Source organism: Hakea prostrata, chromosome 4 (assembly GCF_041222555.1).
Source record: "Hakea prostrata isolate BN-2017 chromosome 4, UWA_Hpros_2, whole genome shotgun sequence".
In the NCBI taxonomy this organism is placed as follows: Eukaryota; Viridiplantae; Streptophyta; class Magnoliopsida; order Proteales; family Proteaceae; genus Hakea; species Hakea prostrata.
In genome coordinates this window covers 24,267,797-24,276,643 of record NC_142603.1, presented here as the reverse complement: position 1 = coordinate 24,276,643, position 8,847 = coordinate 24,267,797, and the positions used below count along the sequence as shown (strand labels likewise).

Sequence of the window (8,847 nt, the reverse complement as noted above, 5' to 3'; positions counted from 1 at the left end):
ATAAAAGTCGAAGTACCTCGGGGTTAGTACATCGAGTGGGAGGTTTTTAGATAAACAATCAAGTGTGAAAGGAGGGAGAAACCGTCCTATAATATTAGCGGAGATGATGACTAAAGTAAAGGTTACAACCGATTCACCAAATAACAAGTGAAACAACTAGCTATAGTCCCGACAATTCAAATAAGGTTAAAAGGGAATGAGGCGACATCCCATCCCTAACACACAAATATAAACTGACTGCTACAAACAAGTCCCGATCTCGGTCTCTTGTCTTATCAGCTGGTTCATCGCCACCAATATGATACAAGTCTTCAACTCGGCCTCCGGAGGGTTGGGCCGTCCGTGGTAGTACCTGCGAAGTCTAACAAAATATGTTGAAAGGAGTGAGTTCGAAGAACTCGGTGGTAGTCATTCCATAACATATAAACCATATGATACAAGCCATAACATGATGCAATATGAAATGGAACACATGATGCAAGTATGGTTCTAACTCTATGAATGCTGGTCTCTAAGGTAGACATGCTTTAAGTCATAGCACCGTACTTCTTTTGGGTCATCTGTCACTCTCCCATTCCATATCTTGGGATGCCGGGAAGATCGGTAAAGTCATCACCGTGGTAAGGGAATCGGTCACCGCTCTCTCACATCACCATTTGGTCAATCTTGGGCATGTCATAGTAAGCCTAGCATGGGATAATCACGGGTTGTTCGGTCTCATGCCCTTCCGTTCGGGTTGGTTACCGCCTAGGCGCCCATCCAACCATACACTACCACGGGTTGTTCGGTCTCAATGCCCTTCCGTTCGGGTTTGACACGACAAGGATAACCTAGCCAACCAACTAGGCAGTCCTATGTATGTCATCCAATAACCCGGGAAAGTCGATGCCACCTTCGGAGACATCCCATACTATTCCCTTCGGTGCCCGGCCGGCGTCTGGACACTCCCCAATCCCAAGTTATCGTGGCAATCACATATTCAAGTTCATCACTTCTCATGCATCCAATACATCTTCATAATACAAGTTAAATCATGATATTGAAATGAATCATCATAGACATAAGTAAACAAGAATAGTAATGTAACATGACAAGAGTATAAGGATTTCAATACTACTGTTCTAACACATATATCACGGTCTTATAACGATTAACGAATCAGAGATTCTATTCATAAATAAGAACATAAATCATAAGTTGATGATCTATATGTTTATGGAGATAATCATCCTTACCTTAGGTTGAGTTGATGATGAATTGAGAATACCAAGAATTAGTCCAAAAGATTGTTAAGACCCTAAACAAACATCAATAATAAGTTAGAGAAGAGGGAAGATCGGATGTCAACGGATCAAAGCGGAGGGTTGCTGTCGCAACAAGTTTGGTCGATGGTCTTGGTGATGGTATCGACCAAAGGATCGACAAAATTGTCTTCGGGCGATAGTGATTTTGGGGATTTTGGTCCGAAATGGGTCTTCCGGGGTTCGGATCGATCCGAAACTTGGAGGGATGATTAATAACAATGTAAGAACACTACCTAGCAAGTATTATCACAATCCAATGGTCCAAATGAAAACCCCCAAATTGAGGTCCTATGTTCTAAAGACAAGAATCCTAGCATTCATGAGAAATTGATGTAATTGAAAGGGAAGCTAGAGAATTAGTTAGGGAATAGGTTAGGAACATGATTACAATCATTTGCAAGCCAGAGATTAGACTAATCATACTCCACATCTCAGTTTAGTATAAGAAATCAAGTTGTTAAGCAAGGAATCATGGTAATGAATATGTAAGGATCAAGATGCAAGTGAAGCATAGCAAGAATGAAGGAAAAGCAAGTATAAATGGGAAGAGGCGTTCATGGCAAGGTGTTTGCAAGGTTGCAGCACCTTGGCCATGGTCTCAACAGTAAAAAGAAGAAGAGAAGTGGGTAGGATAGAGAGCAAGAGAAGGAATCATACCTTGGAAGATGATAGTTGGAGAAAAGAGACAATGATTTTTGTAGAAGATCATCACCCAAGCCAAAGAGGAGCATAAGAGGAGCCTTCCCACGTTCTCAGGTGTTGAAATGAGTGAAATATCGTTCTAGGTTCGAGGTTTCACTTAAATAGATGAAGGAATATCCAAAAAGCATCTTTTTCTTGATTCTGGGTAACTTTGGTCGTTGGTTTTGGTTGATGGCATCGACCAAAGGATCGACCAAAGCAGTACGGGTTTCAGCAGAAAATCCAGAAATAGTTCAGCAACTTCGAACAGGGATTCGGAGGGCTATTCAAGGTCAAATTAAGTGAGGTTTTCTCCTACAAGTCAATAAAGAAGTCTAGTTTCCAGAATACTTTTGGATCAAGCATGTGAGGTCATTAGGTCCACCAACTAAGCTCACCTTCTTTGATGCGCAAGCAGGATTTGCCAGACACAGTTCAGCAACTTCGAACAGGAATTTGGAGGGCTATATGGGGTCAAATGGAGTGGGGTTTTCTCCTACAATTCCACCAAGAAGTCTAGTTTTAGGAAATATATTCGGATTGAGCACAGGAGTTCATTTGGTATTTCAACTAATTCACCCCTCTTCGGTGCGCAGATTCAAAACTAACACTGACAATGCTCTCAAGTGAGGGGCATCATTGTCAATGTCCAAGGGCTTGGGTTCCGACACCAAATCAACAACCAAAAGGGCCCACAAGTCTCATTTCCCCCACTTTGGGTCTTCGGACCTATAAACATAACAGGTCCCGGGCCGGGTCAAGGTTAGGACAAGGCCAGACATTACAGATCTACCCTAAGGGAAAGATCTGACATGGCTTCCTAAGGTTTTCAAAGATAATAATATTGAAATTAAAGTCCAACTTTTAAGGTATAACATTGAACCAATTTTTCTTTATCCCAAAATAAATAGGGTGTCCAGGCTAGGTTTGGGCTGGATGTTACAATTCCTTCTGGGTAGTTCCCCAATTCTTAGTCCTCTGTCTCGCTCTTGGGAATACCCTCGCAGGTTTGGGCCATAATTTTGGCCTCCTGCCGGGTTGCCTATCTCCTTGTAGGGAATGCCCTCGCGGTGGTGGTATGAGCGTCTCTGCTTCTCTCACACATCTTCTGGCCTCCTGCTGATAAGGAGCCTGGGGAGCCACCACTTGTCTGACCAGCGCACGAAGCGTCTGGTTCATCTCCAAAAACTGGAGTTGCATTCGATCAAACTACTGTTGGAGAGGATTTGGAGGGTTCAGGCGTTCGTTACTGCCCAATCCTTCATCTTCACGTACTTCACGAGCACGACTTCCTTCAAGGATATCTTCTGGAGTGTTCCCTTTTGAAAGTCGAATGCCAGGCTCTCGCTGTGCTGCCACCACTGCTACTGCTGACCTGGTAACCTTGACTTTCTGAAGTGCTTCCCACAGACAACACCAAATGATGCGTCAAAAATCTGCTCAACCCTTAGATCACTGAAGGATGACCTGCAAAACAATTGTCAGATGTTGCCCGACCGTTGGGGTCGGGAGTCCACCTCCGATGGCTAAGTCAGTTAATGAACTGATCACAAAGGCTCTGGCTCATTGCAGAGCTAAAGTATGAATATGATTACTGGGAATACGATTCAATTACCTTCTTCATATGTATGTTATGATTTATATAGTGTGTACCTTCTAATCTCGTCCGTTGAACTCGATTGAGTCTTCTTCTAGCGACCGTCAGATCTTGACGGTTAGACCCGTTAGTGGGGTGATGGATAACTTCCCTTGATCACACGATCATCTGCTGCGGCTGTGGTAGTTATCCAAGTTTGCACAATCTTCTGCTTCCGTGAGTGCTGATAACCGTCGCCTAACGGGTTATCCATCCCGAGAATCTCGGATTTGTGCTTGCCTGCTGATCGTGTGAGGTTTCTTCCTTAGCACGCTGTCTTCAAACCCGGTTCGTACAAACTTAAGTCGGTCGGTTCGTCCCCGACCGGGGTCAAGGGTTGAACCAAGAACGGACCCGGTTCAACGATATTTTTCCCGTAACACCTACAATACTGAATTTCTTTGCCAATATATTTGAGGTAGTTAATCTTTTGCCAGGAACTATTTCTGTCTCAAGCATAACTTTTACCAACTAACTTGTTTTTTTGGTTCTGAAGGGGTTCTTGAGTCCTCTTCATATTCTTCCAAGTAGAAAGAAGCCACTCTCAATCCTTCATGATGTTAGTGGAATAATCAAGCCTGGAAGGTGAGAACACAGAGAAGAAGTCCGGAGATTGAATCAATTACCAAAGTTTTAGCCGGTTTTGGTTTCATTCAACTAATCCAGTTCTCTTATTAATCCAGCTCTGGAAAGACCACATTTTTGCTGTCTTTAGCAGGAATGCTCAATCGAGATTTAGAAGTAAGAAAATGAAACATAGCTGTTATTCCTTTTGGAGTTTCAAATGTTCTTCTGTAGCTCCTTTTTAAATCATTTTGAGATTTGCAAACACTAACATTTTCTCTTGAATCTTCCTCAGTTCTCTGGGAAAATAACTTATAATGGGCATGGGTTGGATGAATTTGTCCCACAAAGGACAGCATCTTATATAAGTCAACACGATCTTCATATAGGGGAAATGACTGTAAGAGAAACATTGGCTTTTTCTACAAGATGCCAAGGAGTAGGAGCGAGACCAATATGGTAAGTTCAACACTTGTCTCTTTTGAGATGATCAGATTCAATTGAAAAGGCTTAGAACGATGAGTGAAACTGAATTTAATCAACTAATTCTCAACATTGACACCTTTCAAAGATGTTGGCAGAGTTGCAACGAAGAGAAAAGGAGGCAAACATTATACCACATCCCAACCTTGATATATATATGAAGGTAAATTTCCGCCCACCCCACCCGGGGAAAAATTCTAAATCAGTGCTTGCAGTAAAACAATGATCTTAGAAGAATAGGTCAATTTCATGAACTTCACAGCCTAACGCAGGAGAACTTTGGTTCCTACATTTGCAGGCAGCAGCACTAAATGGACAAGATGTTAGTGTGGTCACAGATTATGTTCTAAAGGTATCAACTATTCAATTTTATTTCTGAATAAAAAGCATACTTTTCTACATTAGGAGGTAGACTGATAATTTCCCATAATACTCCAAACTTCTAGATCTTGGGGCTCGAGGTGTGTGCTGATACCTTGGTGGGAGATCAAATGCTGATAGGGATCTCCGGGGGACAGAAAAAGCGTGTCACAACAGGCTAGCAAACTTATATCCCTCACAGTCAATATAATCTAGTTCTTTCTTTATACTGAAGTGCATTCATCTGATATTCTTGATGAACATGATGCAGGGGAGATGTTGGTTGGACCAGCAAGAGCACTTTTCATGGATGAGATATCAACCGGATTGGACACTTCAACAACTTTCCAGATAGTGAATTCAATTAGGCAATCCATTCACATTCTAAATACGACTGCAGTACTCTCTCTTCTCCAGCCAGCTCCAGAGGTTTACAATCTATTTGATGACATTATTCTCTTGTCAGATGGGCAGATTGTTTATCAGGGTGCTCATGAACATGTGCTTGAGTTCTTTGAATGCATGGGATTCAAATGTCCAGAGAGGAAGGGAGTTGCTGACTTCTTGCAAGAAGTAAGCCTTCAAAACCATTTACCTTTGTCCTTCTGTTGCTTATCTCTAGTTCTATGAGAAAAATACAACTCTATACTTCCTTGGATTTCACAGGTGACATCGAGGAAAGATCAAAAACAGTACTGGATGGATAAAGCAAACCATACAGATTCATCCCTGTCAAATAATTTTCTGAGGCTTTCCAGTCATTCCATGTGAACCAGAAGCTAGGAGAAGAACTTGCCACCCCAGTTGATAAGAACAAGAGTCACCCTGCTGCCTTAGTTACCAGAAAGTATGGTGTCAGCAAGAAAGAACTATTGAAAGCTTGCATATCAAGAGAAATATTACTGGTGAAGAGAAATTCTTTTGTCTACATTTTCAATATGGCACAGGTGGGTAATGAGTATCATAAAAATTTCAATTAGAAATTTACTTATCATGTCAACTATTCAATAGTTTGCATTTTTGTTCCAGATTATCATTGTGGCCTTTGTGGCAATGACCGTCTTCTTGCGTACTGAGATGAAGTGAGATTCAGTAACTGATGGAGGGATCTTTGTGGGTGCTTTGTTCTATGCTCTCAACTTTCATATGTTCAATGGTCTCACAGAGCTTGCCATGACTGTAATGAAGCTTCCTGTCTTTTACAAGCAAAGATATATCTATTTCTATCCTTCTTGGGCATACTTGTTGCCCCCATGGATTGCAAAAATCCCGCTCACAGTAGTTGAAGTTGCCATTTGGGTGTTTATTACTTACTATGTTATTGGCTTTGATCCAAGCATTTCAAGGTAAAGAGAAGTTGACTGAGATTATAATGTGTCTAGTGAAAGTATATATCATTTGGATGTGTCATCAGAGAAGTAACTGGAAGAATGTTCACTGCAGGATCTTCAAACAGTAGTTTTTACTTGTATGCCTTAAACAGATGGTATCTGGATTGTTCAGATTAGTTGGGTCAGTGGGGAGAAACATGGTTGTTGCAAACACGTTTGGGTTCTTTGCATTCCTCATACTCCTGTCACTTGCTGGATTTATCTTGTCATGAGGTATGGTCTGGATTTACTTGAGATATTTCTCTCGGTGATTTTTTAGATTGCTTTGCTTTATGCCAGCTCTTTATTTGGCTTCAACTTCATAAGAACCTTATTTCTTTGTTACAGACAATATAAAAATATGGTGGAAATGGGCTTACTGGATATCTCCATTGATGTATGGGCAAAATGCAGTAGTTGTGAATGAGTTCCTTGGTAAAAGTTGGAACTATGTAAGGCTCCCTTTCTTTTCTGTCAAAACCAAGATTTAGAAAGAAGATTAAATGAGAAGAATACTTCCCATTAGGTTCTAATTGGCATTTGAAAATTTATAGGTTCAATACAATTCTAAGCAGACATTAGGAGTGGAGGTCCTAAAATCTCGTGGATTTTTCACTGAAGCTTATTGGTACTGGATTGGAGTAGGGGCATTGATTGGTCTTACTTTCCTATTCAACGGTCTTTCAATTTTGGCTCTGTCTTATCTCAATTGTGAGTATGCTTTGGATTTTGAAAAGGATATGTATATATATTCAGCTTCCAAAACAGAATCATATCATTCGAATAATTATTACAGCATTTAGGAAGCCTCAAGCAGTTTTGTCTGAGGAATGCTTGAATGATAAGCAAGCTAACAGAACTGGAGAATCCTTCAAGCTATCATCCAAGGAAAAGAGCTCTGTAGGTTAGTATCCATCCAGATGCATATAAGAGAAATGAGTTTTATTTTCGTACATTATATTTACCTTACTGGGTTTAGTTGACTTAATGGAAAATGATAAATGCAGAATGTGGAAATGAAGGTCTTTAGAAACAGGGATGGGTTTACCTAGTTCTGCAATCATTGCTTTGTTTCTAGAAGGTATTCGCAGTCTTTCCCGACCCAGTGTGTAGCTCGCATATGGAAACAACATTGTTCATACTGGCGGAACACAATATAATGCAGTCAGGCTCTTCTTCACAACTATCATAGCTCTGCTTTTGGGATCATTATTTTGGAACCTAGGATCTAAAAGGTAACTTAGCATAAAGTGAACTCTTCAACATTTTTATGCTATTCTTCTTTTGTGCCCAATACTAAGAAACAATTTGGATTTTACAAAACCACAGCGAAGGCAACAGGATATCTACAACGCAACAGGTTCGATGTATGTTGCCATTGTTTTCCTAGGGATAACAAATTCCTCCTTGGTACAGCCGATTGTAGCCATTGAACGAGCAGTTTTTTATAGAGAAAGAGCTGCTGGAATGTATTCGGCTTTGCCATACGCCTTTTCATGAGTAATAATTGCTATTTAGTATGATCAAATTACTATATTTAATAGAGGGATTACAGTTTGATTGTCTCTTTGTTATGAAATGCTTTTCTTTCTGGTGCAGGTAATCATTGAGCTTCCATATATCTTCATACAGAGTGTCATATATGAGGTTATAGTGTATTCAATGATTGGATTTCACTGGACAGCTGCAAAGTTCTTTTGGTATCTATTCTTCATGTACTTCACATTCTTATACTTCACCTTCTATGGTATGATGGCAGTGACCACCACTCCCAACCAACACATTGCTTCAATAGTTTCAACAGGATTTTATTCATTATGGAATATTTTCTCAGGATTTATAGTTCCAAGAACGGTATGTCATATAATTCTTTCCTGTTTTAGGGGCTAGAAGTAATACACTTAAACTAGTACCTATTTACATTCCCCTCCCCCTCTTTGCAGAGGATTCCTGTGTGGTGGAGGTGGTACTACTGGCTCAGTCCTATGTCTTGGACACTGTATGGATTGGTGGCTTCACAGTTTGGAGATATACAGGAAAAGCTTGATTCAGGCATCACAGTTGAAAGTTTTGTGAGGAGCTATTATGGATATAAACATGAGCTTTTAGGAGTGGCTGCTGCAGTGGTTGTTGGGTTCACTGTACTATTGGCATTCACCTTTGTGTTTTCCATCAAGGCATTTAACTTCAAGAGAAGATAAGAAGCCTCTGCATTGAAAGAGACAAAATCATGTGATTAGAATCCCAATGGAGCTAGTGCATAAAGTTTTTCATGGCTCTCAAATTTAGCAGTAAGAAAAAGTTGTAAAAGTTTATAGGCTTCAAATTTTGATTTTTATTGAATGTAACCTATCATGCTCTAGGATGGATAAGATGGATGAGTGGAAAAACTAGGATGGATAAGATAAGAAATGATCATATTAGAGTTGGTCTGGGAGTTGCTCCCATA

General features: G+C 40.4%; 1 pseudogene; it reads left to right on the top strand.

Annotated features, from left to right (window-relative positions):
- Positions 1–3,318: 3,318 nt before the first annotated feature.
- Positions 3,319–8,599, top strand: LOC149018573 (pleiotropic drug resistance protein 1-like; annotated as a pseudogene).
- The last annotated feature ends 248 nt before the right edge of the window (positions 8,600–8,847 follow it).